General features: G+C 45.1%; 1 pseudogene; it reads right to left on the bottom strand.

Annotated features, from left to right (window-relative positions):
* Positions 1-18,939: 18,939 nt before the first annotated feature.
* LOC121048180 lies at positions 18,940-19,726 on the bottom strand (annotated as a pseudogene).
* Positions 19,727-27,388: the final 7,662 nt, after the last annotated feature.

Here is a 27,388-nt window from a genome sequence, read left to right as displayed (position 1 = left end):
TGTTACACTTTTTGTAATCAAAATGAATTCTCTCGCACAGGTTTTGCTACCGTCCATTACATACTCACTTTATGTTGACGATATCCAAATCTCAGCATCGTCGTGCAATCTCTCGAGCTGCGAGCGCCAGCTACAGCTTGCCATAAATAAGCTTGCTAAGTGGGTGGACCAAAGTGGTTTTAAGCTTTCTCCCGGGGAAAGTGTTTGTGTCCCATTTTCTTTACGCCGTGGTCTGTCTGGATCCATCCCTAAAACTGCAAAGAACCTGCACCCCTGTCAGGAAAGAGCACAAGTTCTTAGGTGTTACCTTTGACAAAAAGCTCAATTATATTGCTCACCTCCAGTCACTCAAAGAAAAATGTCTCAAAACTGTAAATATTCTGAAAGTCTTATCCCATTAAAACTTGGGGATCTGACAGAAAATGCCTTCTATAGCTGTACAACGCTCTTGTTCGATCCCGTCTCGACTATGGGGCTCCAGTTTACGGTTCCGCACGACCGTCCGCGCTCAAGATGTTGGATCCAGTCCATCACCTTGGACTGCGACTCGCAACAGGTGCTTTTCGGACGTCGCCCGTCCTCAGCCTGTATGCTGAATCAAATGAGATGTCACTCGAGAAAAGACGCCATCATCTAAGCTTAACTTATTACTACAAGGTGCTTGCTAACCGTAATCATCCAACCTACCACTCCCTACAGAAGTCTAGATTTTGCCGCCTTTTTGAGAATAGGCCAAGCATTGTGAGGCCCTTGAGTTTCCGAGTAGAGCAGTTATGTTCCTCACTTGATCTGTGTTTGAACGAAGTTAATCTTTTGCAGAGTGTAGACTGTGTTGCCCCCTGGGACATAGTGCCAGTTGCTTGTGACTGGGCTCTCGCATGGTTTAATAAACATAGCGTCTCTGCCCTTATCATGCAACAGGAATTTTCTGAGCTTGAGAAGAAGTATGAAGGTTACACTCATTTTTACACCGATGGCGCCAAGACGTCGTCATTTGTTGGCATCGCCGTGCATTCTGATTGTTTTATTAAAGTGAAATGCCTAAATGCTTTCTCTAGCATTTTTACAGCTGAAGTTTATGCAATATCTATGGCCATAGATTATATACTCCGGGCTAAAATAAAACAGGCTGTCCTATTTGTAGACTCTCGGAGTGCGGTTACCGCAATATGCTCCTTTAGAGTTACTAAGAATGCGCTGGTGCAGCAACTTCAAAATAAGCTTAATAAAGCGGTACATGGAGGCCTTGATATAAAATTTTGTTAGGTGCCGAGTCATATGGGAATAAAAGGTAATGAAGAAGCAGACAGACCCGCTACATCCTCAGGTAATCTTCCCCCGTCTCACGCCTGTTTGCCACACCAAGACATTAAACCTATAACAAAGTCATCCCTTCTTCGTTATTGGCAGTCTGAAGGGAACATGGAGCGCAATAATAAACTTCATATTATAAAGCCGGTTCTTGGGCTCTGGGAGAGCTCTTCTCAGAGGAACCGATTCCATGAAGTACTATTGTGCCGTCTTCGAATCGGTCATTCTTACGTAACGCACAAATATCTTCTTAGTGGAGAGGACCCACCGGTGTGTGAACATTGTGGGGATACGCTTACCATCATGCATATCCTGTGGCTGTGTTCAGCTTTGGACAAGGAACGTCGTGTTCACTTTCCAGAATTGTTTCACTTCCAAATCCCATTCCATCCTGCTCTTTTGCTGGGAGAATACCCTCTCATCCCATTCGACCGTGTGTTGTCTTTTATCACAAGCGCGGGTTTTATTAATAAGATCTAACCCTACATCGGTAAATATTATTCTGTAGCTCGTTAACAGCAACAGCTGATTTATTAAATTTTGTTTGGCGCAGTATGGCCTCCGTAGCTGTTGCGCCATAAAACCCCCAAACATCATCATCATCATCATGGCCAGCCACTGCGGCCTGCGGAAGGATTTCAGCAAGGGACGACCTGAGAATTCGATTAGCCCGTTCAATGCGATGTGCGCGTGCGCCAATGAGCAAATAAATTAGCCCCGAGTTCATTGTACCTGTGCACACCGCATATCTAGGGTCTAAACGTATTTCGAGCTGCCTAATTCGCTAAGATTATTGTGTTCATCGAAATCATGGGCTGCCACACGTGCACTGCAAGAAGGCGAGGGCTTAGACTGGCGATAATAACCTCTTAAATACAAAAGAGCAAAGGAAGAGGACAGAACAAAGGTATGAACAGGACAAGCGCAAGTCTTTGCCCTATGCGCTTTTGTATGTAACATGTTTACCCAACCAGGCCAAAAGTGAAATTTAATGGCGATAAAAATCCCTGGAGATGAGGGACAAGGGGGACAAAGGACAAACACACATCTCCAATCACAGCTAGGTGATTGGTGAGCGACCAAAAAAATCCGCCTGGTCCTTGCATCGAACCAGGGACGTCTCCATTTTCTGGCTTATACTTTTTTTTTTCCCTTAATAAATGAAACCAAGGAAGAGCAGCCCACCGCCATTTGTAATGTTTACACTGTTCTGGGTACGATATTCTCGGGCCAGAAAGCGTACGTGCGTTTTGAGTTGTGCATTTTTTATTAATAATGAACAAATTTGCAACGAAGGCTCGAGGGTGCCGAGGCATTTAGATCAAGAACAGTTCAGAGTGTACAGTGTGGGTTCATTACGGGAATCTTTCAATGCCCAGAGCCGGACGCTAGAGAAGATCCAATGACCGCGGTATTATATTAATTGAATCACCCTATACTGTATCCGAGAGAAAAAAAAAATAGAGGGGACAGGAAACAAAGCGAATGCCTTCTAGTATTGCCACTTGGTGACCGGTCTTCAAAACATTGAGAGCCATAATATAATGCGTAATTTAAAACATTAAGATATCAAAGACACTGACGGGGGATTTTAGATCTATCGAACAGAAGGTGGTCCAGATTCTTTTACCGATTATTTTTGTAGGTTTTTGGTTTCTTTCTATGATACCCCACGACTCTTTTAGATTTTAAATATATAAATATAAGAAAACGTACACCACAACGTATTGAAGCATTTCCGGGCGCCGCCAGCTCAGTGAACCTTAAGTATGGTTACCTTTAGCTACAGAACCTCGAGGAGTTTAGTTGTTTTAGTAACAATATGAAAGTGTGCATTTCACTCAATAAAACATTCCTTTGCATATCTATAGTATCATGCTTTTTCAAAACAAATATAGTCGCTTGACCGATTCTTTGAGGACCTCGTAGGCCTGTACCTAATGAAATATTTAAATGAAAATAATATGTTCTGACACAATACTTATACTATACTCCGCGACAACTTTTCTTGGCAATGCAGTGCAAGGTACAGGCCCGCGTCCCCTCTCCCGTTATGAGTGTACGCAGGCTCTCCCCTCCCCCATTTCCGGGGAGAGGAGGAGAGCCCGCGCACAATCAAAATGGGAGAGAGGACGCGGGCCTGTACCTTCCACTGCATTGCCAAGAAAAGTTGTCGCGGTGTATAGTCATAAAGCGAAATGAAATTCTGTGGTGGTCGAGTGACTATATTGACAACTAAACACGGAGGAACAATAAATATTTCAGAGGCTAGGGTAGCAAAATAGTATTTGCGATATTTCAGAAAGTTGGGTCGGTTCTTTATTATGAACGCTGATTCCAATTATATAAATGTAGCGTAATATTGTTAATATTGTGAACATATTTTCTTTACTAAGTCCCTTTTTCAAATGACTGCTTATTCAGTGACTTCCGACCTCAAGATGACCAGCGCATTTGTTTTCGAGGGCGCATAAGTAGTAGTGTTTTTTTTTTTCCTTCTTAAAACACTTAGTTGCGAGTGCACCTTGTATTATAAAAATTGAAAGCCGTTTTGCTACTCCCTGTAACGCCGAATTAGAGCGCAGCTCTTGAGGAGGAGGAGGGGAGGGTACTGAGAGGAGGCTATGCCCCTCCTCCTCTCCTGCTCGCCTCCCATTTAAGGGAAAATTTTCCGCTAAATTTAGAGGGGAAATTTTTCCGCTAGAATTAGCGGGGAAATTTTCCCGCTAGATCTAGCGGGAAAAATTTTCCACTAGACTTAGCGGGGAAATTTTTCGCTAAATTTAGCGGGGAAACTTTTTCCGCTAGATCTAGCGGGGAAATTTTTTCCGCTAGATTTAGCGGGGAAATGTTTCCGTTAGATTTAGCAGGGGAAATTTTGCCGCTAAATTTAGCGGGGAAACGTTTTCCGCTAGATTTAGCGGGGAATTTTTTTCCGCCAGATTTAGCGGGGACATTTTTCCGCTAGATTTAGCGGGGAAATTTTTCCGCTAGATTTAGCGGGGAAATTTTTTCTCTAAGTTTAGCGGGGAAATTTACCCATAATGCACCGCACGGTTACGCCGACGGCGACGGTGACGTCGCTCAAGCCGGAAACGGGCGCCTAAAAGCTACGCTCTAATAATTATGACACAGGCATTATATAGACGTATTATATGAATCTTCTTCGTCCGTGTGTTTTCTCAATAAAATCACCCTCGTGTGAAAATTTGAACATATTGTTCGATATGTGTATATGAATTTGTGCCGTTCCCGATGCATGGGCAGTCCATTTCAGTCCGTCGTCGTAATGATAGCCTTCAACTAGGTGTATCACGTCTCTGACTCCGATGGACCCGAATATTGGGGGTGGTATAATGTCGCAGTTCGAAATATCCGAATAAGTATAAGGAGGTTGAATAAAATTCACTGTTTTACACTTACTTTTCATCTGGAGGTTTGCCGTCGACCAGGTAGCGCTTGACGCGGAAGAAATATCTGCTGATGCTGAAGCTGACTGGAATGGTCACGCACATTGTGACCAGACAGCAGAGCATGGAGAGCCACAGCCCGTTCTGGGAAGACGCAGAAAGTGTAAAGGAAACCACAGCCCCTGCTCTGTCGTCAGCTTCCCTTTTTCTTTTTTACCCAGTATTCTAGAAACTGAGGAAGAAGAGGGAATCAGAGTGCGTGGGGAGATCAGAAAGCCGATCTCTGGCTGGAATGATTAGGGGGTAGACGAACAGCTAGCTTCATTTCTGTTCACTCACAGTTCGAATGCGTTGGAACGCTTGCGAGGAAAGCCGGACGAGGGCGTTCGTGCGCGTTCTAGAAGTGAAAAGAGACAAGCGCGGCTAGCTTAGCGCCCACCTCTAAAAAAAAAGGGTATCACCTTACACCCTTTTGTCCCATATAATACACCCCAAAGCTTCATTTCGACGTACAGCGCCTTATAGTCGAACAAACGGCCCCAAATTTTACCAGGGGCTTGATAACGGTGCGATATAACTTATTAAATTGCTAAACTACGTATCAAAGATTAAAGAAAGAAAACAAGGAGCTTTTGCGGTACGGCCAAGAAAACTCCGATAATCTTTTTTGTAGTCAATAATACGTACATCAGCTATCTTAATAAGTTTTACCACACGGCTATCAAGCCCCTCGTAAACTTTGGGGCCGCCTGTTCGATTATGGGGCGCTGTACGTCGAATTGAAGTTTCGGGGTGTATTATATGGGACAAGGGGTGTAATAATACACCTTTTTTTCTGAGAGTGATATACTGATTCTCCCAGTGAGAGATCGGCTCGGCTTTCCAGCGCTCTGTCGTCTTCTCTTTCCGTTTGTATAGATAACGAGGTCAAGGTGGTCAACGTTCGTCATGGCCTCGTAGCGTGAAAACACGAGCCTCTGCCAAAAGCAGCACTTGATCTGTTCCCGCGCTCGTCTGCTGTGGCGGAAACTCGTCCCTTATTGGGCTCTATAGACCCTTTCCGAAATACAGTGCCATCTGGTGGCTGAAATGGCGGTTTAACTTTCGCCGTATTAATGGCGGCAATGAGCCTGTAGCCTGCAGTATCTTATCGGGCACCGTAACTTTTGCAAGTCAACGGCAAACGAGAATGTGCTCTTCACCGTGCCAATTCTTTCCTGATCATCTCTTTCCGTGTCGATGGCCACCAAGATTCCACCAGTCAGAACGAAGCGCAAACCCAGATAGACCCCTCGATAAAGTTCTATACATCAAGGGGCTATGAAGACGATTCTGTGCGATTAACAGATTGACTGGGCCCGATTTATAGAAATGAACGCTTATGCAGCTCTTTCATTCAATTCCTGCTTAGCAAGTGCTAACGTCTCGAATGTATAGGCCTCGAATCCTCAGCTTAGGAGTATCTTCAACTTGTTCTTTCATCAGTGAACAGAAGGCCGCCATTAGTACTGCACATATGCCATTTTTCAGAAGATGATGATAGTGATCAAAGTGGCCAGACTGAATTTCGGAAAGAGTCTACTGCGCTTGGTTCTCACCATGTTTTCAGCGAGAATGTTGCACGACACCAGGAAAATGCTCTGCGACATCCGTTGGGCGACCTTGCAGTTGCCGACGTTCCTGTTCAGCTGCAGACAAGAAAGGGTGCCAAGTTTTGTTTCGCACCAACCAACCAACCTTCAGTGCAAGGACCCTTTAGGGCTCCGATAACTTGTAAGTAAATTAGGAAAAAAAAGAGATTTGTTTGGGATTACCATACCATGTTAATTTTAGTCCGCTACGTCCAGATAACCACATGGTTCGTTTAGCATACGCTGCCTGAGGTTTTATTAACCTTCTGCATCAGCGCCCAATGAAAAAAAAATGATTTCAAATGTTTCGAAAAGTAGTCGATAGGACTGTTTCTAGAAGCAACAAGTTTTTTAAGGTGTAAGTAAGATTGTTTCTTCAAAGTAATTAATTGACAGCCTTGTCGAGCGTTGGCGTCATTTAGTGCAGTGAACAAAATGCCCCGAATACAGAAATGTATCGCAGATCTACACGCGATTAATTTATTTTATCCCTCAGATATCGAGGGGCAATCGTATGAGCTCTAAAAAAAGTACAAAAGTACGGATCGACGCCAGCCGCCCCTTGCTGGGCGCGGAACGCAGGAAAAAAAAAAGAGGAAAAATAATTTATTAGAGTGACATCTTCGAAAGTGTTACTTCATCGCCCGCCTTCCAGCTAACTCTGGGACGCTGATATTGGTGTCACGACGGCTTTGGTAAATAACAGGTAACAGGGGTGCTTGCCGTAAGCGCTGTGGCAATTGTTGCCCGTTTATTCAAATGATGAAAGCAAAAAAAAAAGTTTACACTACATTTTGTAATTTTCAGTGCAAGAACTGAATTAATAAGAAAAATAACTATGAAAGGCCACTTCTAACTCGTTCGTGTTTCACAAAGTGCTTCAGTTTCCGTTCAATGCGGAGCACGAGGTCGTCTGCTTCTTGCGCAAGGGGTGCATGCGGTGACGTCAGAATGCCAAGCTTTGTTTGGCTCTGATTGGAAGGATACTGGGTAGACCTCATTGGCAGCTGCCTTGAGGTTTACCCTCTATCATTTAATCGAAGCCAATCAGAGCTTGGTTTTCTGACGTCAGCGCGAGAACCAGACGCAAGTTAAGTGCACTCGCGGTGTTAATGCCCAATCCAGGAGGTGCATGTAACTCGGGGGCGGGGGGGTTCCGGCGATTAATTTAGCATCATGGTCTACAAGACTACCTCAGAAAACTTCTCAAGAAAGGGACTGAAATATATTAGTGGATAGACTCTCGAAATATCGCCGAGACGGAAGCTTCTGGCTTGGTGGCGTTTCGTGCGACCATTCTGTGCCACGTTTCTGTCAATATGCGTGTGTAAAGTTCATAACATTTAAACCCAGTATCGTTTCATGGGCCCTTTGTCAATATTAGTGTCATTCATTGCGTCAATTACCTTTTTTGACTTTTTGACCGCAGAAGTGCTTGCGGTACGAGTGAGCACAATAAAACCAGCGGAAGAATGTTTGGAAACATGACGAATGGTAATGAAATCTATGCCGTTCGCTCCCAACAACCGCAGTTGTTGTCCCTATGATAGTGTACCGCATTAAACGTTAACATGGAGTGTGTATAAAAATATTTACACGGGGAACCGTTATTCGGGGATCGCATTCCAACGTCCTAAATGACACTTTGCCACGCAGATTATGTTACTTGATTCTAGTGATGGGACGAATCACCGGAGATTCGGATTCGGACATATTCGGAAATTTCTGAACTTCCCGCGACGAATATTCGGCAGATACGGAGATTCGTCAGACTCGTCGATGATTGCAGATGGCAGCGAGAACCTTGTCGTAAACTTCGCGAACGCGGTCAGTTGTGTTTTTTCTATCTCCTGTTACTTCATATAACGAGATTTCGCCTTGTTTATGTACTTGGTACTTGGTAACTGGCCCGTTTACACGAGTATAAAAGTGCATTGTGTGCTTTTCTCTACTTCTGTTATCTGCTTATAGTATTTGAACGTATCGCGAGCAAACCAGTATATAAAATAGATTGTCTTCATTACAACTTTCAGTTGCTGCATCGATACACCAAACATGTTATATAATATTTGTAACATCTAAATACTTTACCAAACTTAACAGTGGACTGATTAACCGAAAAATGAATTTATTAAACACAACCGAATAATAGCCTAAGATTTGTAATCGCTGTGAGGCCGTAATATTAAGCCATCAACACCTCTACTGAAAAAAAAAAGTTTTTTTGGTATAAAATACGAGTTTGAGGACACGCCTTAAGTTCACAGCCTTTTCACTTTGGGCTAGTTGAACCGGGAACATCACACTGAACGCACCGAATTGAAACCCACAAGTAATGTAAGGGCCATATAGTTTTTCTTTTCAAATCGATGTATTCGATGTACTTGCCTTGTTTAGAACCTTGGCTCTCATCGCCTCGACAGAATCAATTGCAGTAGTTATATATGTAATAAGAACCTAAAAGAGACAAAAATGCTGTCAATGTCTGGAAAGCTGTGAAACCTGAAAAAAAATTATTCTACTTATTTTTTTTAAAGTATATTTTGTGCCGAAACATTTGACCTTCAGAACCACAGAGTTGTGCTGTACAGACCATTTCTGGGGAATTTTACCTTTTTTATTTAACTCACGGAGAGCTAAGACACCGCCTCAATGCAACTCGGGTAGATGTAATGCGATGCTTTAATGAGGGGTGTTTTTGTCTTTTGCTCCAAACGTTAGAAGCGATTTTGAAAAATTGTTGAAAAGAAAATGACATTCTTTAGTAGCAACAAACACTGCTTATATATATGTGAACTTTTGCATGATCACATTTTTGGCACTAAATGAACGCTGACTATCAAATTTATGTGACATTAATATTTGAAACTTTGGCATCGCATACCAACTGCTAACGTTTCACTGATGCCGAGCCTGAGTTAAAAAAAAAAGCAGCAACACATGTCTATAATGCATGCAGCACGAGAAACGCAGTGCTGGGGCATTCCATGCCAAAGGAGATGACAATTTTCGTAATACTTTAGATATACTTAAAAATATTATCAATGAAGACACGTCTGAAAGTAAGGACAGTTAAGTCTGAGGACTGAATTACGTTTAGTTTTGTTGACGTCATGCTCCGAATTGCGGGGAATCGGAGAGAACTTTCTGTACTTCGAAAAATTGCTAAAAAGAAAAGCTATTTTTACTACATATTTTTAAGTTTGCATGCTGTCAAGCACTAATATATATATCTTACCTTGCAAGGAAAACGCCTTAGGCCGCCATTTTGGGTCTAGACAGGCACTCCAAACCTAAGGAAGTCTTTAAGATTTTGTGATTTATTGTAGTCAACTTTACATTCGAATTTGACTAAAAACTTTTTTATTATTTTTCTTAACGTTATGCTCGACTATGCTGCATTACAATTGTAAGAAAAAAATTTCGGACAATGTATAATTAAATGGTGTATATAGGTCACTTTCTTCAAATACGGCTGTATAAAAAAGAAAAAAAGAAATCATGTGGGCAACAGTGCTCGTTTTTTCTAAAACAACCGCAAGGTCAACCGACCCCATATGGTCCACATATCAAACAATTTTAAAAGTGCTTTTTGTTATTTTGGAGAAATTCATTTTTGAATAGGAGGCAGAACTGCATCGCCTCCAGGCGTCCACTTCGTCGGCGACGCACGCCATCGTCTACTACGATCGTATGAAACACTGCACGTCGAACTTAACTTTGTTAATTATATTTGTATAGCTAACGCTGAGAATTTTGACATTATGACATGTCTATTTATAGTGACTACAGAGTGCATATGCTTTTGCTATAAACAATATGCCCGGGTGCGCTTGCAAGTTGAATAGCGACAAATCGAAATATTGTTTGGGATACTTTTTATGAAAGGCAAAACAAAGCACATTTGTAGCTCACCGACATTTCTTTTTCTTATGTACATAAACGCAATATATAGTCCAGAAATACTATATCACATTTTGAATATTAGTGTTTCATTGGCTTTCAGTTCGCGTCATTGTCTAGAACACCGCACACGTCTGGAACATCACCGGTATAGTCCGTCTGCTGCAATGTCTTTAGCGTCGCACGGAGAACTCTTCCTGTACTTTTGATGTGGATGTTATTTTAGCTACCACATACCTGTGTCATATAGGTGCCACATAATGTTATTTATGTGGTTTTGGTATGGCTTTTGCTTGCTCATAGCGGTTGCTGAGTCTCTTTGTCTCTCAGCTGTGACGACGCTATCTGGAACCCCCATTACGTTCACAGTTTTCATTGGATGATTCGCCCAATCATAAGATCTTGTGCTGTGTTCATCTGATTGTCAACTGGCCTTTGAATGCTAGCTTTGCTAGCCAGCCTTTTTACAGTGCATCCTAAGCCATCACAAGGGCCTTTTCAATGAGATGTGGCGAAAAAGTGCCCCGTCGCTTCCAACTCGAAGTCTTCTTTCTGAAAGCAGAGTTCAAGGAAGTTTTCCTGTTCTTATACTGAGAAGGAGTGTCATCCGTAAAATAATGAAATTTTGCAAAATCTACTTTTTGTTTACTGTGTTCATGCAGAATGTGGCGTTGAAATGCATGCATTGCCGCGTTGTCATGTTGAAGGGAGTCGGACACAACCAAGAAGGAATGAGTAATGTACGCGTCAATTCCTTTATTCATGCTTCGAGTGTAGGCAACAACAGGATGAAGTGTCGCTTGCGTGCTGTTTCAATGGAAGGACTGCGCAGCGTCTTGAACGATGAAGTTGTAGCTCTCTGCAAAGTCCATGATGACAATTGCCTCGGTTGGTGGAATTGTCGATTTCAGAAACCCAAGATAATTTGACTGAACTTCGCTCACACAGTGATGACATTTCAAGTTCTCCAGCTTTTCGAGTTCTCCCACTACTTCTGTGGCACTCGATACAACTTTCACGAGCAGGCACTTGTCCGAGTGAACCCACCGCTTGTGCTTTATTTCGTCGTCTTCGGGTGTCTTGCTTTAGATATAATTTTTTAGCGGTTCCGGTCCTGGGCATCTCGAGCAGGTGTCCATCATGCAGCTCTCTTCTTCGATTGAACAAACGGTTAAAGCCATAAGCTCGCCACAGGTTTCTTTTATTCCCAATACATGAAGCATAAGCTTGACGTTTTGATGGTACTCGCACACAAAGAGTGTGTGCGAGATGAGCCAGCTAACACACACCAGGGGAACGCAGAGATGCGAAGGTTGAAAAAGAGGCTGGTAGGTCTGTATTTTCATCTTTCCATTGAATGAAAGCTTGCTTTAGGTTCAACAAAAGAAGTCGCTTTTGATTTTTTTTTTCAGGACGTCTTTCATCACAGGAAGACAATACGATATCCTCTCATCTTGGTACAAGGCCTCAATTGAGGTTTTCACCTCAGAGGAGAGTGGGCGATTTTTTTTGTGGATCGAGTTTTTCGAGAATTTCTCTCGTGTCTCGGAGTCGTCTGGCAAATCGCACTATCTTCTTGCCGCAACCAAAATATCCACTACTTTCGGATATTGTCCAAGATGGCGGGCATAGTGCTAGAATCAACAGCTTTTCATGTCTAGAGTTTGAGCTTCGAAATTTTTTTCGAAGGCTACCCACAAAAGACTTATAATCGCGCAAAAATGATTTGTCCTCTCCAGGAATTTCAGTTTGTGACATATGCGGATAGACACTGGCACTGGCATCGACCCAGAAATTTGAATCCGCCTTTGTGCACTTGGATGGCTTAGGGCTCTCGCAGTCCTTTGCGGGACTCTTTCTGATTCTTGAGTCCTCTGTCGTGGGGCTGTAAGGTGTATCCGTAAAATCCTTCCCGGATGACATTTGAGCTGCTCTGTCGCCGTCGAGCTCAGATGCCTCTTTGAGACTTGCATACTCCATATAACATTTGTGACATAACCTCTCACCAGAAACTAAACCCAGAAATATCAGCCTTTGCGTCAAAGTGTTAGAAATAACAGAAGTTCCTCGGCATGGTCTTCTGTGTTTCGTGAAGGGGTCTATGCACAGCTTAGAAGTGGTGTGGGTCGTGTACTTAGAAAAGTACATGTAAAAATGGTGTGCACGAATTCCCGTGATAGTAGACATGAGTCTTTTTCTACGACGACAAATAACATCATGTTGGTTGTGTGGCAAGTCTGAAAACAGCTTGACCCATGTTGTTCGTACGTAGTGTTTGAGATGGCAACTTAATGGGCCGATTAAACAATCCGCCGCGGAATCAACGGGACTGCAATTAGAAAGAATGTTGGCATATGTGAACGCACTGTTCTAAAATGTGCCTTTTTTTTCTTATCCACTATCAGTTATGACATTGTTTCTGGTAAACTCTAGTCTGACATGTTTACAGTGGTGCTGTTCCGAGGCATGAAGAGGGTACAAATGTCACTCACAGGGGGCTTCAATATACCAGGAAGGGTAAGCGAATACCCATATTTAGGGGTTTTAGATAGGAGCACAACACGGAACGTTTTTTATAGGGTAGACATATATTTCACAAGCGGTAAACACGCAACATGCTTCTGTTGTGTCATAACCTTCGACTGTTCCTTGGCTTGAAATATCCATTTTTAATGTTCTGCTTCTTCCAATGTTTTACTCTCTGTTTTTAAGTTGCACTATGTACTCGCACCACAATATCTTTTCGTTGAAGGGGAAGCCAGATCACCGTTATCGTTCGGCACCGTTGAAAATCTCTCGCGTCCACTATTTCATTTTTTTACAAGCAAGCGCAGTATAACCAAAAAGTGAAGACGCGCCGCGCCGTCTGCTTCCCAATTCTGACGAACCGCCTGCATTCACAAACTCGGTTAGCAGACGATGGCTTTGTCTCCTGTCACCTGGGCACATGTCAAGTGGAATTAAAGCCTTCAAATTAGCGTGCCAAAATAATAATACGTGGTAGCTAGGATAACACCCACATCTAGCGAGCAGGAAGAGTGTTGCGTGCGAATTTAGTGACATTGCAGCAGACGGATCATACCGTTGACACTGCAGACGTGCGCAGTGTTCGAGCCTATGGCATAAACTGAAAGCTAATGAAACACTCATATTTTGAATATGATATAGTATTTCTGGATTATGTTTTATATTTATGTACATAAAAAAAACACGAAAAAAAAAAAAAACCGCCGGTGAGCTACAAATATGCTTTGTTTTGCCTTTGATAAAAAATATTCCAAACGATATTTCAAGTTGTATTCAACTAGCAAGCGCACCCATACATATTGTTTAGAGCAAAAATATATGCACTTTTTAGTCCCTATAAATAGACGTGTCATAATGTCAAGATACTCAGCGTTAGGTATACACCGACACGCGGGCTTGACGTCACGGAGCTGCGGCGGCGCTGCGATCGCGCCGGAGCCGGGGGGTGTGGGCAAAAGCGCGCACGTTTCGCATGGGCGTCATAGCATTTCAGCATGCCGCGAAGCTGTGTTGCCGTTAATTGCACCGAAATGTACAAGAGAAGCAGCGGAGTGAGTTTCCACAAGTTCCCGGCAGACTCTGAAACGCATAGAAGGTGGATAATATCCGTGGATCGAAAAGAATGGTCGCCTCGCGCGAACGACCGTTTGTGCGGCAAACACTTTCTTGGAGGCAAGTGCGGCTTCCATTTCAATCTCCGTCCCGAGGCTTGCATATGTGCAGGGAAACCGTTGTCTGATCGAGACCACCCGGTTTTTGTTTCCACGGTGTTCGCGCACAACGCACCCGGGCACCCCCCAAGCGCTCGTCAGAGGCTCGCTAGTCGCTACGCCCGTGCTACCGAGCAGAAGGGGATCGACGACAGAACGGCAGTGTTGTAGGCGTTACCAAAAAAAAAAAAGTAACGAAATACGTTACTCGTTGCTTGCAAATAAAAGGTATGCGTTACTGAGCTACGTTATCTAAAAATAAAAGGACGCGTTGCCGCTACCGATAAAAAGTAAGGCACGTTACTTCTGCGTTACTTTTTTAAATTATGATGTAACACATTTTACGGTTTTGACGCTACAGGTCATATATCAAGAAACATTATGTTCATGCAGAAACTGAACATAATTGATTTAGCTCTTTTCACGGTTTCACCTAAATACTTACGAGAAAAAACGCAAAGAAAAGCATGGCTTGACGCCTAAAACACGGAAGCAATTGAAGTGTAATTTCTTTAAGACTTGGGAAGTAGTAACGACTAACGTAACTACGTTACTTGAAATAGTAACATAAGTACGTTGCCCGTTACTGTGCCGAAAACGTCACGAGTAGGTTACTACGTTACTGAAAAAAGTAACGCGTTCCTGGTAACGCCGTTACTTGTAACCTGTTACCGTCAAGATTGCAGAACGGACGAACCTTTATTGGTTGTAATGCCTTGTGGTCATGAGGGTACGAAAAATATCATACCTTGACTTGAAGACGCTCTGTGTATTTAATCGATTAATGAATACACACACTTCCGCAGATCCACAGTCTGCTGATCCCGCCGGCAGTGCGGAAACCGACTCGATGTAATTGTAGACCTCGAGAGACTTGTACGCCTGCACCGTGTCGGCCGTGAACTGGCTTGGCGAAAAAACTAAATAAACGACGACCTGAGCCGTTGACTTCCGTGGCAGCAACTTTACGTCGGAAGTCCAGCAGGCCCTGTTTACGGCGTACGGATCCTCGTAGGCAACGCCGTCCACGCACAGTTTGTTTCGATACCGCTACCGTTCAGGCTCGGGCAACGATCTCAAATAGTCGGGCATAGCATACGACATACGTTATGAGAAAATACGACGCACAAATAAAGATACAAGCGTCCCTACAACGTCAACAACGAGCGCTCGCCATAGAGCGCAATGGCGAAAACATGGACAGCCGGGCTGCTTTTGCCCACATAGCTACCGCGCATGCGCGGCTTTCCGGCCGTGTTGGTAAACAGGGCCGCTCCGCGTGTCGGTCTATACGAAAATAATTAACCAAAATTAAGTACCACGTGCAGTGTTGCACCCTATAGTAGCAGACGACGGCGTGCGTTACCGACGAGGTGGGCGCCCGGAGGCGATTCCGTCCTGGCTCCCATTTAAAAAGATAATTTCTCAAGAATTACAAAAATTACTTTTCAAACTTTTTGATATGTTGAACAGACGCGGCTGGTTGAACTTTCGGCTATTTCAGAAAATGCGAGAACCGTTGCCCACATGACCGTTTTTTTTAAAGAAACTGGCATCTTCCCCATTTAAGTAAAAATTGTCCGAATAATGTTTTACAATTGTAATGCAATCAAGTCGAAAAAAGGTTAAAAAAAGTAAAAAAGTTTCTTAGTAAAATTTTAATTTCAAGTTAATTAAAAATTTCCAGGAATCTTAAAAATTTGCTCAAGTTTGGAGTGCCTGACTGGACCCAAAATGGCGGCGTAAGGTGTTTTTCTTTCAAGGTGAAATAGAATATATTAGTGCTTGATTGCATGCAAACTTAAATATTATGTGGTAAGAATAGCTTTTTTTTCAGCGATTTTTCGAAATACGGAAGGCTTTCTCCGATTTCCCGCACTTTGAAGCATGACAACAGCAAAAATAAACGTAATACAGCCCTCAAACATAGCCATCCTTACTTTCAGACATATCTTTATTCATATTATTTTTCAAGCATATTCAAAATATGACGAACATTACCGTCTCCATTGGTATGAAATAACCCTGCTTACATAAAAAAATATGAAAAAAAAAACACAAAAACGCGTGAAGACGTATTTGAAGGAACAAAGGCGAAACTTAAAACTATAAATCTATTTATACTGTTTTTATTATAACAAACTTTTTGCTCTAAAAATGACTGCGATGACATCAAAATTATATTCAGGATGTTTAAGCGAGTCTCATGAGATATCAAATTCAAATGACGAGGTGCAGATCTTCAAGTAATTTAGGGAAGCAGCAGCTGATTCTAGTCAGAGAAGTACTATCTTATTTTATGCAATTATATATTTAGTGGCGACTTCTTATTTTTATCGCAGCAGCATATTCGAGACGGGAATTTGAAAGAAGGATTGACGGCCACATTTTCCTATAAGAAGTTGTAGAATTTACACCGCACCTGTTCGATCAATAACACAGGCCCTTCACTGTTCTGTTTAATTCGGTCGATGTTTTGAATCAATTTCTTTAGCGCACCCTGAAAAAAGAAAAGGTCGACTTGTCATGGGGTCACCGCAAGAAAAGTTTTGTCAGGATCAAATCCAATCAGAAATGTTCCTTCGACTCCATAAAAAAAGGACAAAAGAAAAGAACTTTATTCTTCAATCTTCGTTGCTTACCTTTAAACGAGAAAATGCCGGAGAAGACAAATTCAGCTACAAAAAATAAATAATTAAAGGCATTTATTTAAAATACAAAGTAAATATATTAGAGTTCATGCACTGTGAAGGATTCCTAATGACTTCATCGGCGTATAGATTTTGTTTTGAGGTCCTAATGCTTTTTGTATATTGTTTTGAAGGAGGGGGAGGGGAGGAACGATGATTTAAACTTACCAGCATTACGCGATTCTATAGCACTCATACTGCAGAATCGCGAAATCTAGCGGGCGCAGAGTAGCACAGCAAGGAGGGAGAAGTAACTAAGAATATTAAAAGTTGTACATTTTTACTATATTTCCTGTAGACTATACTGTTTCAGTTTTCACTCTCAATATATTGACTGGATTTTGACATCGGGGAGCGGTTGCCAATTGGTGTTATTTTGCTCGTACCTTCCAGTCATCTTCCTTACCCAAGCTCGTTATGCTCCTTGAAACTGAGGAAGAGGAGGAGACTATAGCCAACACCCTCTAGAAACGTATAAGGCCTTAGCTCTCTTCCCGTGACGTCACACGATAGGGCGGATTGGTAAAAGTGCGGAGCGCTGTTCAAGAGAGGTTGTCGCATCGATTTACCGCGCGGGCACTTTTTTTTTTCTTGCAAGAACGAGCATGCATGTGCTGTAGAAGAAATTTCACTGGACGAAAACTATAGGAGCGAAACATTTATTTACACAATCCACTTTCGTTTGTGTTTGCGCTTCATCAGGAGCAATACACCTATTTCTTCTGGAGAGTTGCGGCTTTCCGTTTTTTTGACTTGTCAGCAGCGTCGAGAAGCTTGTCGTTTAGCTTTCCACAGAAGTTCTTCAGTAAAACGTTCGTGCTGCAGCGAAGGATGTCTTTCAGCACAGATTCAGTCGTGTGGCTGTTCTCGCAGGCGTCGAAGTCAGATGGCTCTTCGTTGGCCAGCAAATGCAGCGTCAGCTTCGTGATGACCTGGCGCTGTTCGGGCATTAGTAGCAGTTCTGGTTGCGCAGCGAGTTGCTCTACGACAACGTAGTTGTGAGCAACAGCATTAAGCGCAAACATCGATGGGTGCACTAGACCTCCTCAGTCTAACTGCTTCACGAGATCATAGTGTTCATGGGCGGCAGACACTGTGATTGTCTTATCCACAGTCAACGCACCCTTGCATTTTGTGCAATTCAACTTTTTGAGAGTCACGTACACGGCATATCCGGCAACGTAGACCAGGATCTGAAGGATGTCCAGTATCTTCGAAAGCGTCTGCTTACAACTACGTTGCAGCTGGGGTGCAATGCCTGTACCTGCTTCCGTACACATTCCCAATTCTGGTCAGTGAAAAGAGTCGGCAAGGTGCTCTGCAGGCGCAGCTTGTATTCGACTTCATAAATCTGCCTGATAGAAACATGATACTGCGCACCTGCCAGTTGTCTATAATTTCCAAACCGGTCCTTTAGGCAGTCTGTTTGTATCTTACCAAAAAGAACATAGGTCATTTTAAGCCCTTCGAAGTTGTAATTAGCAAGCTCCACAAGCGCATAGGTAGTGTGCTCGAGCGCAGCGTGAGTCTCCTTTGTCAGAGTATCTTTGTCAAGGCCTTTGTTTTTCCACTCATCCAGACATTTCAAAAGCAAGTGCAAAAAGTCAACTTTTGTATCGTTGTCCATGGAGAACACTGGTTGTTGGAACTGGTCTCTCAGCCTCTTTCCCTTCGACGGAGTTTTCACATTCACAATTTTCCACCACTTGAGTATGATGTCGATGAAAGTAGCAGTGGCCTCAAATGAGAACAGGTTGTGCTTCGCTCCAAGAGCACGCAACGCCACAGGCAAGGAATCATTGAAGATTTGCAAGGCAAACTTTACGTTCTGCCTTTCAATATTCGACGGGTAAAGGGCTTTTCTCGATAGCCCATAGCCATATTTCAACAGCTGGTCACATTCTTTGATGTCAAAGCCCCTGATTGTCGAAAATGACGCTGTTTGCTAGCGCTCTGACTGTGCCGCATTTGTTTGCATTTCAGGGAAGTAGAAGCAAACTTGATCATTCTTCTTGTTGATCCAGTTGTTTCGTATGCATTTTAGTATGTGTACCGGGTCTATAACGAAAAACAGAGGCATTGCAGGGTCTGATGGGTGTTGATACACAATTCTGTTAGAAGCGGGCGACTCGAAGTGGGACATTTCTTTTCTGTTCACAGAGTTGTTGTCACTCACGACACACACAACGCGGTACCCAATCTTTTCCAACCCGCAAATCACATCTTTCAGCATCTTGTGCAGGAACTCCGCGCCTAGTCAGTGCACTGGCACGATGTGCGCAACTTCTTTGAATTTGCACTTCAGGCTGCGCACCATGAAAACGAGCGCACAGTTTGCAGCTTCATTTGAGTTAAGCGCAGCTCCGGTAATATCGCCCCCTTTGTATTCAAAGTAAGGTTTGATGTGTATTTTGTCGACCATTACGGTGACGAAGCGCTGGTCATCTTTGGGGTCAGAAATTCTTCTCGCCATGTAACTGAAGAATGCTTCGCTCTGATGCTCTTGTTGAGGGCTCATGCCATAAGAGGAGCATACCGATCTGATCGTCATGGGATGCGGCAAAGTAACGCTTCCATGGCTGCGTATACGTATAAGCGTACGCATGGGGCGATATGGTGAAAAGAATGCAACAAAACACCATGAAATCTGCAGAGTAGCGTCTGCGCTGTTTTTTCGCTAGGAACAAGCTAACTTGCTCTCGCACAAATCTAATGGAGTCGGCGTCGTCTTCTGCGTGGGACGTGGACAACTGATCCAGCAGTAGGCCAATAGCCTCGCAAATTTCCTCGACTGAGTTGGAAATCAGGTCCCCGTCCCACTTCTCGATGCCTTTGAGGAGTTCTACTATACCCTTCTTACTGTCAGCAATTTCTGGAACGACCAGATTTGCACCTAACTTTTTTACCGCCGTTTTCATGACATGTAGCGTCACGCTCATGTCTCCTTTTACGCGGACAGAGTACTTCAGCCACGGGGCCTCATCGTCGACAATGTGGATAATAACAAGCCTTTCGTCCCTTTTTATTATGTTCCAAAACTTCATCTCCTTGCTCCGCAAGTGTCCGGTTAGTTCTCCTAAAGAATGGACTTTGTCCTCTTCATGTGCCCTGTTAACCATCTCCTCGGACTCCGCAATAGCTTTTTGCATAGCAGCATGCTCCATGCGCGCCCGCTTGGAGTCGGGATCTTCTCTTCTTGTGGCTTCCCTAGACAGGTAGGTCGGGCAGCTAGGGAACTTCGACGGTACAGCGTCAAGGCGAAGACGGACATGGGATAAGGGCACTGTGATGGTGCGGCCAGTACTTTCACCGGTATGCGATGCTTCTCGGATGATGTCCTCATGTCCGAAGTGAAGTTCGCATACCTAGAAAGGAATTTTGCGTTCAATGAACAAACCAATGGGTATTTGACATAAAGTGCGGATTGCGAGCCACATTTATACGAATGTATACATATGTTGAATTTCCATTTGCAAAGAAACAATTAATTCTCTACCAAAAAGAAAGCTTACCCTTGAATTCTCGGTGACGGAGAGGTCTTCCCACGGCACAGCGCGTATCCATGCGTCCCTCAGTGTTTGCTCCTTTGGGAACTTGAACACGTGCACTTTGGTGTCCACGGTGTAGTTTTCGCGGCATCGCGGCACACAGCACTTGCAGGGCATCTTTCCCGACGCTCTTTTCACATTTCTCAAGCTTGCGGAGACACGAAAAAACTCACAGCGACGCGCAAAACACAATAAATTCGACAGAACAGATATGCTCGTTGAAAAAGACACTCGGAAGCAGGCCGATTCTGCGGGGGACTGGTAGAGCTAACTGTTCAGCCGCACCTGCAACGGGGCGACATGCCTGGACAGGTCCGGACTTGTCGAGCCGCCTCGCGCAGCCGCCCCATTAGCTGACGTAGTAAGAGTGGAAAGGGGGCAGAACCGAGGCTTTCTCCCTTTCCAGTTGGTGTTGCTATAGCGCGCGGAGACGTCAGAACACCGAGCTCTGATTGGAACGATTAGGAGGTAGACGTAAAGCTAGCCGCCTTTGTGTCCACTGCACTCGTCGAACGCGTGAGAAAGCGGAACGCCGGAGTCAAGGCCCATACGCACATTCGCGTTTGAGCGCGGTGCGTTCCGTAGCGGCAAGCGGACGCGTTGCGAAGACTGCTTGCGCCAAACTTGTACGCACAGTTGCGTTGACACGGAATCAACCGCAGTCAAGAGCCAATAAGAACGCGCTATCGTCGCTAGTGGCTCGCCAGTAGTAAGCGAAATCCAAGGCAGCATGGCGGCGCACGGCGACAGCGTCGAAGCGTTCGATCTTGGGACAATCTCGCCGGCTTCCCCGACGTTTTGTCAAGCTTGAACCATCGCAGCCTTGGAAAATACAGTCCCCACCGCTCCCCAAAACGAGAAAGCAAGCACTGCGACCGGCGAACCGGATACGTCTCGCCGAGTCGGCCGGAGCGAACACGTCACCCCCCTCTCCTCTTTCGGCTTCTGATTGGTCGAACGCGCCCGAACGCACCGCAACGCTTCGGGGAGTTGAACGAGTCTCTACTCGCTTGCGTCGCGCTACCGAGCGTTGCGGGAAGGCGCGCGTCGGTCCGCAAGCGACCGCGCCTGGCCGCAAGGACTCCGCAACGCACTCAAACGCGTTCAAACGCGAATGTGCGTATGGCGCTTCAGGCGTTTGGCCCTCGCATTCGAACGCGTTCGACGAGTGCAGTGGAGAGAAAGGCGGCTAGCTTTAAGCCTACCCCTTAATCGTTCCGGCGTTCTGACGTCGCCGCGCGCTATGGCCTCCTCCTCCCCCTCAGGTTCTCGGCGCGTACCTCTTGCCTGCGGCGTACCTTAGTCAGTGTTGCCCGCCGCAGTTCGTTGTAAGATGGGAAGTGTTTCTTGCTACCTTTGACATTAATTTTTGTTTTCACATTGTAAGCATGTAGAGCGGTATACTTAGAGAATGTAGCTCGAGTGATCGATGAGCGCGGCGGTGAAAATGCCGGATGGGGCTTTGCGTTGTGGCAAATACATCGAGGTCGAGAGTGGTCACGCCGTTTCCACTTCTCGATCTTGAAGGTGCCTCGGCAGACAGCTATATCTTTCAAATAATCTGTGTTTGCTGCGTCAGCATACTGTCATAACAGAGTTTGCCGGTTCAGAGTCTTCACTCTCAAGAAAAAAGGGTGTATCGTTACACCCTTTGTCCCATATAATACACCCCAAAGCTTCAATTCGACGTACAGCGCCCTACAGTCGAACAGACGGCCCGAAATTTTTCGAGGGGCTTGATAGCCGTGTGGTGCAACTTATTAAAATAGCTAATGCACGTTTTACTGACAACAAAAGAAAAAAAATAGTCGGGGTTTTCTTGGCCCTACTGTAAAAACTCGGTGTTTTCTTTATGTGGTCTTTGATACGTACTTTAGCTATTTAAAACGTTATATCGCACCGTTTTCAAGCCCCTCGTAAAGTTTGGGGCCGTCTGTTCGACTATAGGGTGCTGTACGTCGAAACGAAGTTTTGAGGTGTATTATACAAAGGGTGTAATAGTACACCCTTTTACACCCCTTTTTTCTTGAGAGTGTTAAAAGCATCTTATGACGGGAGAACAGTGCATAAAAAAGAAACAACAGAGTTTGCACCTCAAAACGAGCAAGGAAAAGAGACTTCATGGGTACGGTCACGCATGAACTGCGAAAGCCTAAGGCAGTGCAGCGGCCCTCCATAGTCTGGTTCAGGAACGACTGCCGTCTGCCAAGATCCTTCGGGCTGCATATAATGCATATCCCAGCGCAATCTGGACTCCGCTGTGATGCCGTGATTGCAGGGCTAAGTCAGTTATGTGTCGCCCCTCCGCCAGCCCGATAATAGCTTGTTTGGGCTGGCAAGCATGAGCTTGAAAGCTGTTTACACCGATTTTTATCCACTACACTTAACACCTAAGGCGGTGTGTCGGCGTAAGTACAGCTGCGTGAGTGCGCTTCCCTAAACTTAGCATCCTTCGGGGAAACGATTGAAGGACATCCCCCTGTCCTACCGCACTGACGAACGTTGATTAACACAGAATGTCTAGTTCACGCGGACTCGTAGGCCACGTTGTGAGAGATCTAGACATGTAGCACAGTGACACGACAGCAATGACAGAGTCACGGGGACAACTGCTCGCCCTACACAACAAAGGAAGCAATGCAATGCACACCTAATCCGTTAGGCCATTATGAGTCACACTTTCCCCGCGGCCCAGCCGTTGTTGGCGCGTTCGTTACTATGGAGACAACCAACGCAACTCTCTTCGCTTTACTTCGGTGGCCATCGCGCGAACCACTGACAAGATGCAATCACGAAAGCTACAGAGACCACCAGAAATCGCGAAACGACCTGTTCCGGCCAGTTCCGTGTTTTCCCTTTAGGCGCTGTACGTTTTGCTGTAGTCGAGAATTGAAAAGGCCGTTAGCGAATGTAAGTCGCATAATTTACGCCTACAGGGATGGTCGACTCGGGGATGCACCTCACAAAAGGCGTTCAATAGAGTCTCCTCCTCTCCCGTGTTGCGTCATGTTACGAGGGAAGAGGAGAAGATCCAACTGCCTTTCCATTGGAGTTAGAGCTTCAAGAAACCTTGGCAGTCCAGAAGGGCATCTATCCGAACAGTTCCGCCCCAGTTGAGAACTACCGTCTCAGTAGCAGACGGCAAGGAAGTTCAGAGTTGCGCAAGGAACACTGTAAAGTGGTCGTTTTGGCCACAGCGTGCATCAGTTTGCAGAAAAATCTGACAGGCGGCTCAGTACCGCGCGCCCTGCGAGCGCCGCGCGTCGCAGCGTTCGAGCTTATATTGGTCGCGATAGTAATTACAGCTTATAGCAGCTAAAAAATAGACGTCCCGTTATCAAAGCGTAGACCCGGGCCCCGATGGCCTCAGCTAAGGAGGGCTGATACTTCGGATAATAAATAATTTTCTTTCTCGCCATGCGTAGAGGTTAATGATGCGGTGCATGCGAGTTGGTTCTTGATACAACTGGAATCAGCGGGACAATTAACGAAGACGAGGAATGTGTAGTCCGGTCTACACCGTATTCGTCTTTGTTATTTGTGCGCTGTTTCCAGGCGTAGAGGCTGCATGAATTTAGTAGCAAATCGACAACTTTTCAATCCAATTTACACGCATTAATCGCTAAACATATTGAAGCTGATTCTATCGAAGGTTCCTGTTGAGATACCTAAATGACTGTTGGCGCACCCGCTTTCGTTTTCTGAAGTCACCCGCGTAAAAGATAGGGATTACCACAACAAGGTAAAAAAACAGAGGCTCGGTGCCCTTAGCCTCGATTCGGAAAGCTGACGCCACTGACTGCGGTGAAGCGTTGGACACACCTGGATGTAGGCCGCGGATTGCGCAGCATCCCGGAAAAGTATGGCGTTCTTCTGCACAAGTTCCAGTTGTGTAGGGTTGATGAACTTGGTCCACGCGATCCGTGGTCCCTTGGTGTCAATGCTCTCGCGGAGCTTGGTCAGCTCCTGCTCGATACAAGACTTGTGCCTTTTTTTTTCTATACGCGTCGATGAACTATGCTTCTACTATTTGAATAGCTAACAAAGGAAATATGCCTGAGGGAACGATACACTAGTGCTTAGGTATCGTTGACTAAAATAGCCCTGTGCAACAGACAAGGTTCAATAGACCGTTCACAAAACTGCGAGCCACCTAGTGGCTGCTGCGCTAATTATCCGGTCCGCCATTGTTTGGGCACAGTACTCCGAGCATGTATAAACTGGGCTCAGGGGCTGTGACACAGCTCGGCGTGAATTCGGCTCAGCTCTTATCGAGAATTAGTACTGCGTCATCATTCACCGAAGACTCGTATCCAATCCCACACTTTTTGCCCCAAAAATCGCGAAATCGCTCAATGAGTTAAAATAAAAGTATATTCTGCCACAGGAGTGATTTTCCACGAGGTAAGGTGTCCGTGTGCTCATTGGCGTTTTTCATGCTCTCATGAAAAAAAAATGTAAAAAAAAACCTGAACCAACTAAAAAAACGTAGAAAAAAAGCCATGCCCTTTAGAGCGAATTTCCAAATATTTCTAGGGATAACATTTGACAAAGGTGATAGCAATCTCTTCGTGCTATGGTCAGCCATGGACACTACTGAAGATTTTAATCGTGTGTTTTCAAATCTGCTTTGACAGCTTCTTTAGTCCACTAGGCGCGGTGAATATCTGATTCACTCGAGAAAGCTGCCGAGCGCAACTGCCGTGACAGCTTTCTGCTCTAGCCGCAAGGTACAGTCGATTTTATGAAAGTCACCAATAGTACGGTGTACTAGAATACTTGGGTAGTGTTGGGACCGGAGCGGCTCGGCAACGGGAGCTCGTGAGGGCGCAGGGGTTGACAGTTCGTGGCGGCGCTGTAGACGAGTTATCCGTATTTTTTTTTTTGACTGGTGCACGTGTCGGTACCACAATATTATACACTCCGTTTCACCTTATGTTATACCGCAGCGAAGGCTAGAAGCGCGAGCTCATAGCGTTGGCAGCTGCCCTTGGTGCACGAGAGCTTGTGCCGCCGAGATGTGCCCTAGAGCAAGGAGCTCGCGCTTGTAGCCTTCCCTGCGGTACGACACAAGGTGAAACAGAGTATTAGCGGCGAGATGTTTTGGTGGCGCCCTCCTATGGTTCCCCCTTGTTACGTCATTACCTTGCAAACAACAAGTTCGATGGTGTTCGTAATTAGCACGGCGGAAGCTTGACATCATTGAGCTCTTAAAGCAACACTGCCAACACCGTCAAAGTTAAAGTTCTTTCATTCCTCTTATTTCCGTCGATGATAAATCCCCTTTCCTACGTCATAGTCAGCGTTCGTCCAATCGTGGAAGGCCGACCACAGCGACGCTTTCGGTCGTGCACGGGGCTAATAGTTCCGTGTGTTTTTCACTTCTAGCGGTGCGCGTGTTTGGACCACAATGTCATAGTTCCGTGTGTTCGATCGTAGTATGCTTTGAGTCTTGTTCTGATTTTGCGGATGGTGAACGCGTAAAGGTAGTGCCGAAATGCCGCCGGCGAAACAGCGACAGAACTCTTGCTCTGCACCTGGTTGCAAAACGGGCCTCATCCGAGTGAAAGGAGTGAAAACGGCGCCCCTTTTTGGCGTTCCAAAGGACGGAGCCAAAGATATCTTTGGGAGAAGAATCTGCAGCGATCGGACAAGCGTCTTGAAGAAGCAAGAGCTGTCTGCGAGCTGCACTTCGAGCCCCGCTTCAACCATCGAGACTACGTCCACATCATCGGCGGAAAGGAAGTGAGGATCCCTCGTGGACACCCAGTGCTTACGCCAGACGCGGTACTGACTCTGCTGCCAAGTGTACCCCAGGGGTGCTATGTTGCGCTTCTTGCACTCCCAGGAGACTAGGGAGAGGGAAGTGACGTCAACAACGCAGCAAATGCAGATTGGATGTTGATTTTGTTTTCTTCTGTCAACATCCAATCTGCGTTTGCTCTAGTCGTTGACGTCACTTCCCTCTTCCAAGTCTCCTGGGAGTGTAAAAAGCGCAACATAGCTCCCCAGGACGTCAGTGGTGACCCTGCCTCAAGATGACACGAAAGGAAGCGGAAGGCAAGTCCACCAAAGCCCAACGTTGCAGAGCGTTCGGGGCTCGCTCGGAAAACTGATTCGTTGTCACCACTGGTGAACAGCGAAGCTCCTGCCGTGATTCCACAAGGCATCGATCGCGACGCACTAGGCTCCCTGAATATGCAAACTCTCTACTGGGCTGTTCACAAGTTCAGCAACTTCGACGGTGTTGCTTATTTGGAGACTGCTCTTGAGCCGAAGTCTAACAAATCAGCATCGAAGGCGTGGTGTTCATTTGTTTTGACAACTTACCTTTTGTGATATTGCCAAGTATACCTCCAGGGCCATGTATGCGCTGCACATTGCAACCATGCATTTCAATGCCGTGCTGTGAATTATTACAACAAATTTTACCTTGCCTTATTTGCGTGTGCTGTCGTTTCCTGCTCTAAATGATGTGAAATAGTTGCTTGTTTTTTTCTTTGAACTTTATAAACCATTACTTTTTCAGCCCACGTTGTCTCAGTTTTTGGACGTAAGTTCAATGTTAAAACGCGTGATAAAATTGTCACGGCATATAAGCCACTTCTTACAAGTGAACGTCGGGTGGTACTCAGATGGTCGTGGCAGCCATAAAGAAATACAAGATTCTCACCCCTTTGCGACCGTCGCTTGGGTGGTTCGTCGCACAAATGAGCACAAGAATGAGTGACAAGTGAAGCGAGCTGATTAAAGGGGCCATGAAACAAATTTTGGGTTGGAATGAATGATTTTAAATTGGGACTTTACTAATCGCATATCGTCTATTTGGCAAAAAAAAAAAAAAGAGGCTAGAAAGTCCAAAGCCAGCTTTTCGGTACGAACATTTGAAGATATAGCGGATTATTTTGTACCTTCTTGCCTTCGAAAGCTCTCCGCCTTTTCACGATGATACATCCGCGGTTCCAAAAGCGCGTCACGGGCGCCAAACTGACGTCAGCAGAGCCCAGCTTACGCATTGGACACGAGAACTGCGTCACTCGGACGTATGCGCTCGTCAGCAATCAATCCGTCGACAAATATTTGGATTCGCGTTCGTGGCCAAAGAGTGCCCTGACGGAACTTATTGTCACTGGGGAGTGACAAGTTCTATGGTGTGCA

Source organism: Ixodes scapularis, unplaced genomic scaffold (genome assembly GCF_016920785.2).
Source record: "Ixodes scapularis isolate PalLabHiFi unplaced genomic scaffold, ASM1692078v2 PGA_scaffold2__306_contigs__length_199485367, whole genome shotgun sequence".
Taxonomy (NCBI): Eukaryota; Metazoa; Arthropoda; class Arachnida; order Ixodida; family Ixodidae; genus Ixodes; species Ixodes scapularis.
The sequence above is the reverse complement of the archived record's forward strand: the minus strand, read 5'-3'. Positions and strand labels throughout refer to the sequence as shown.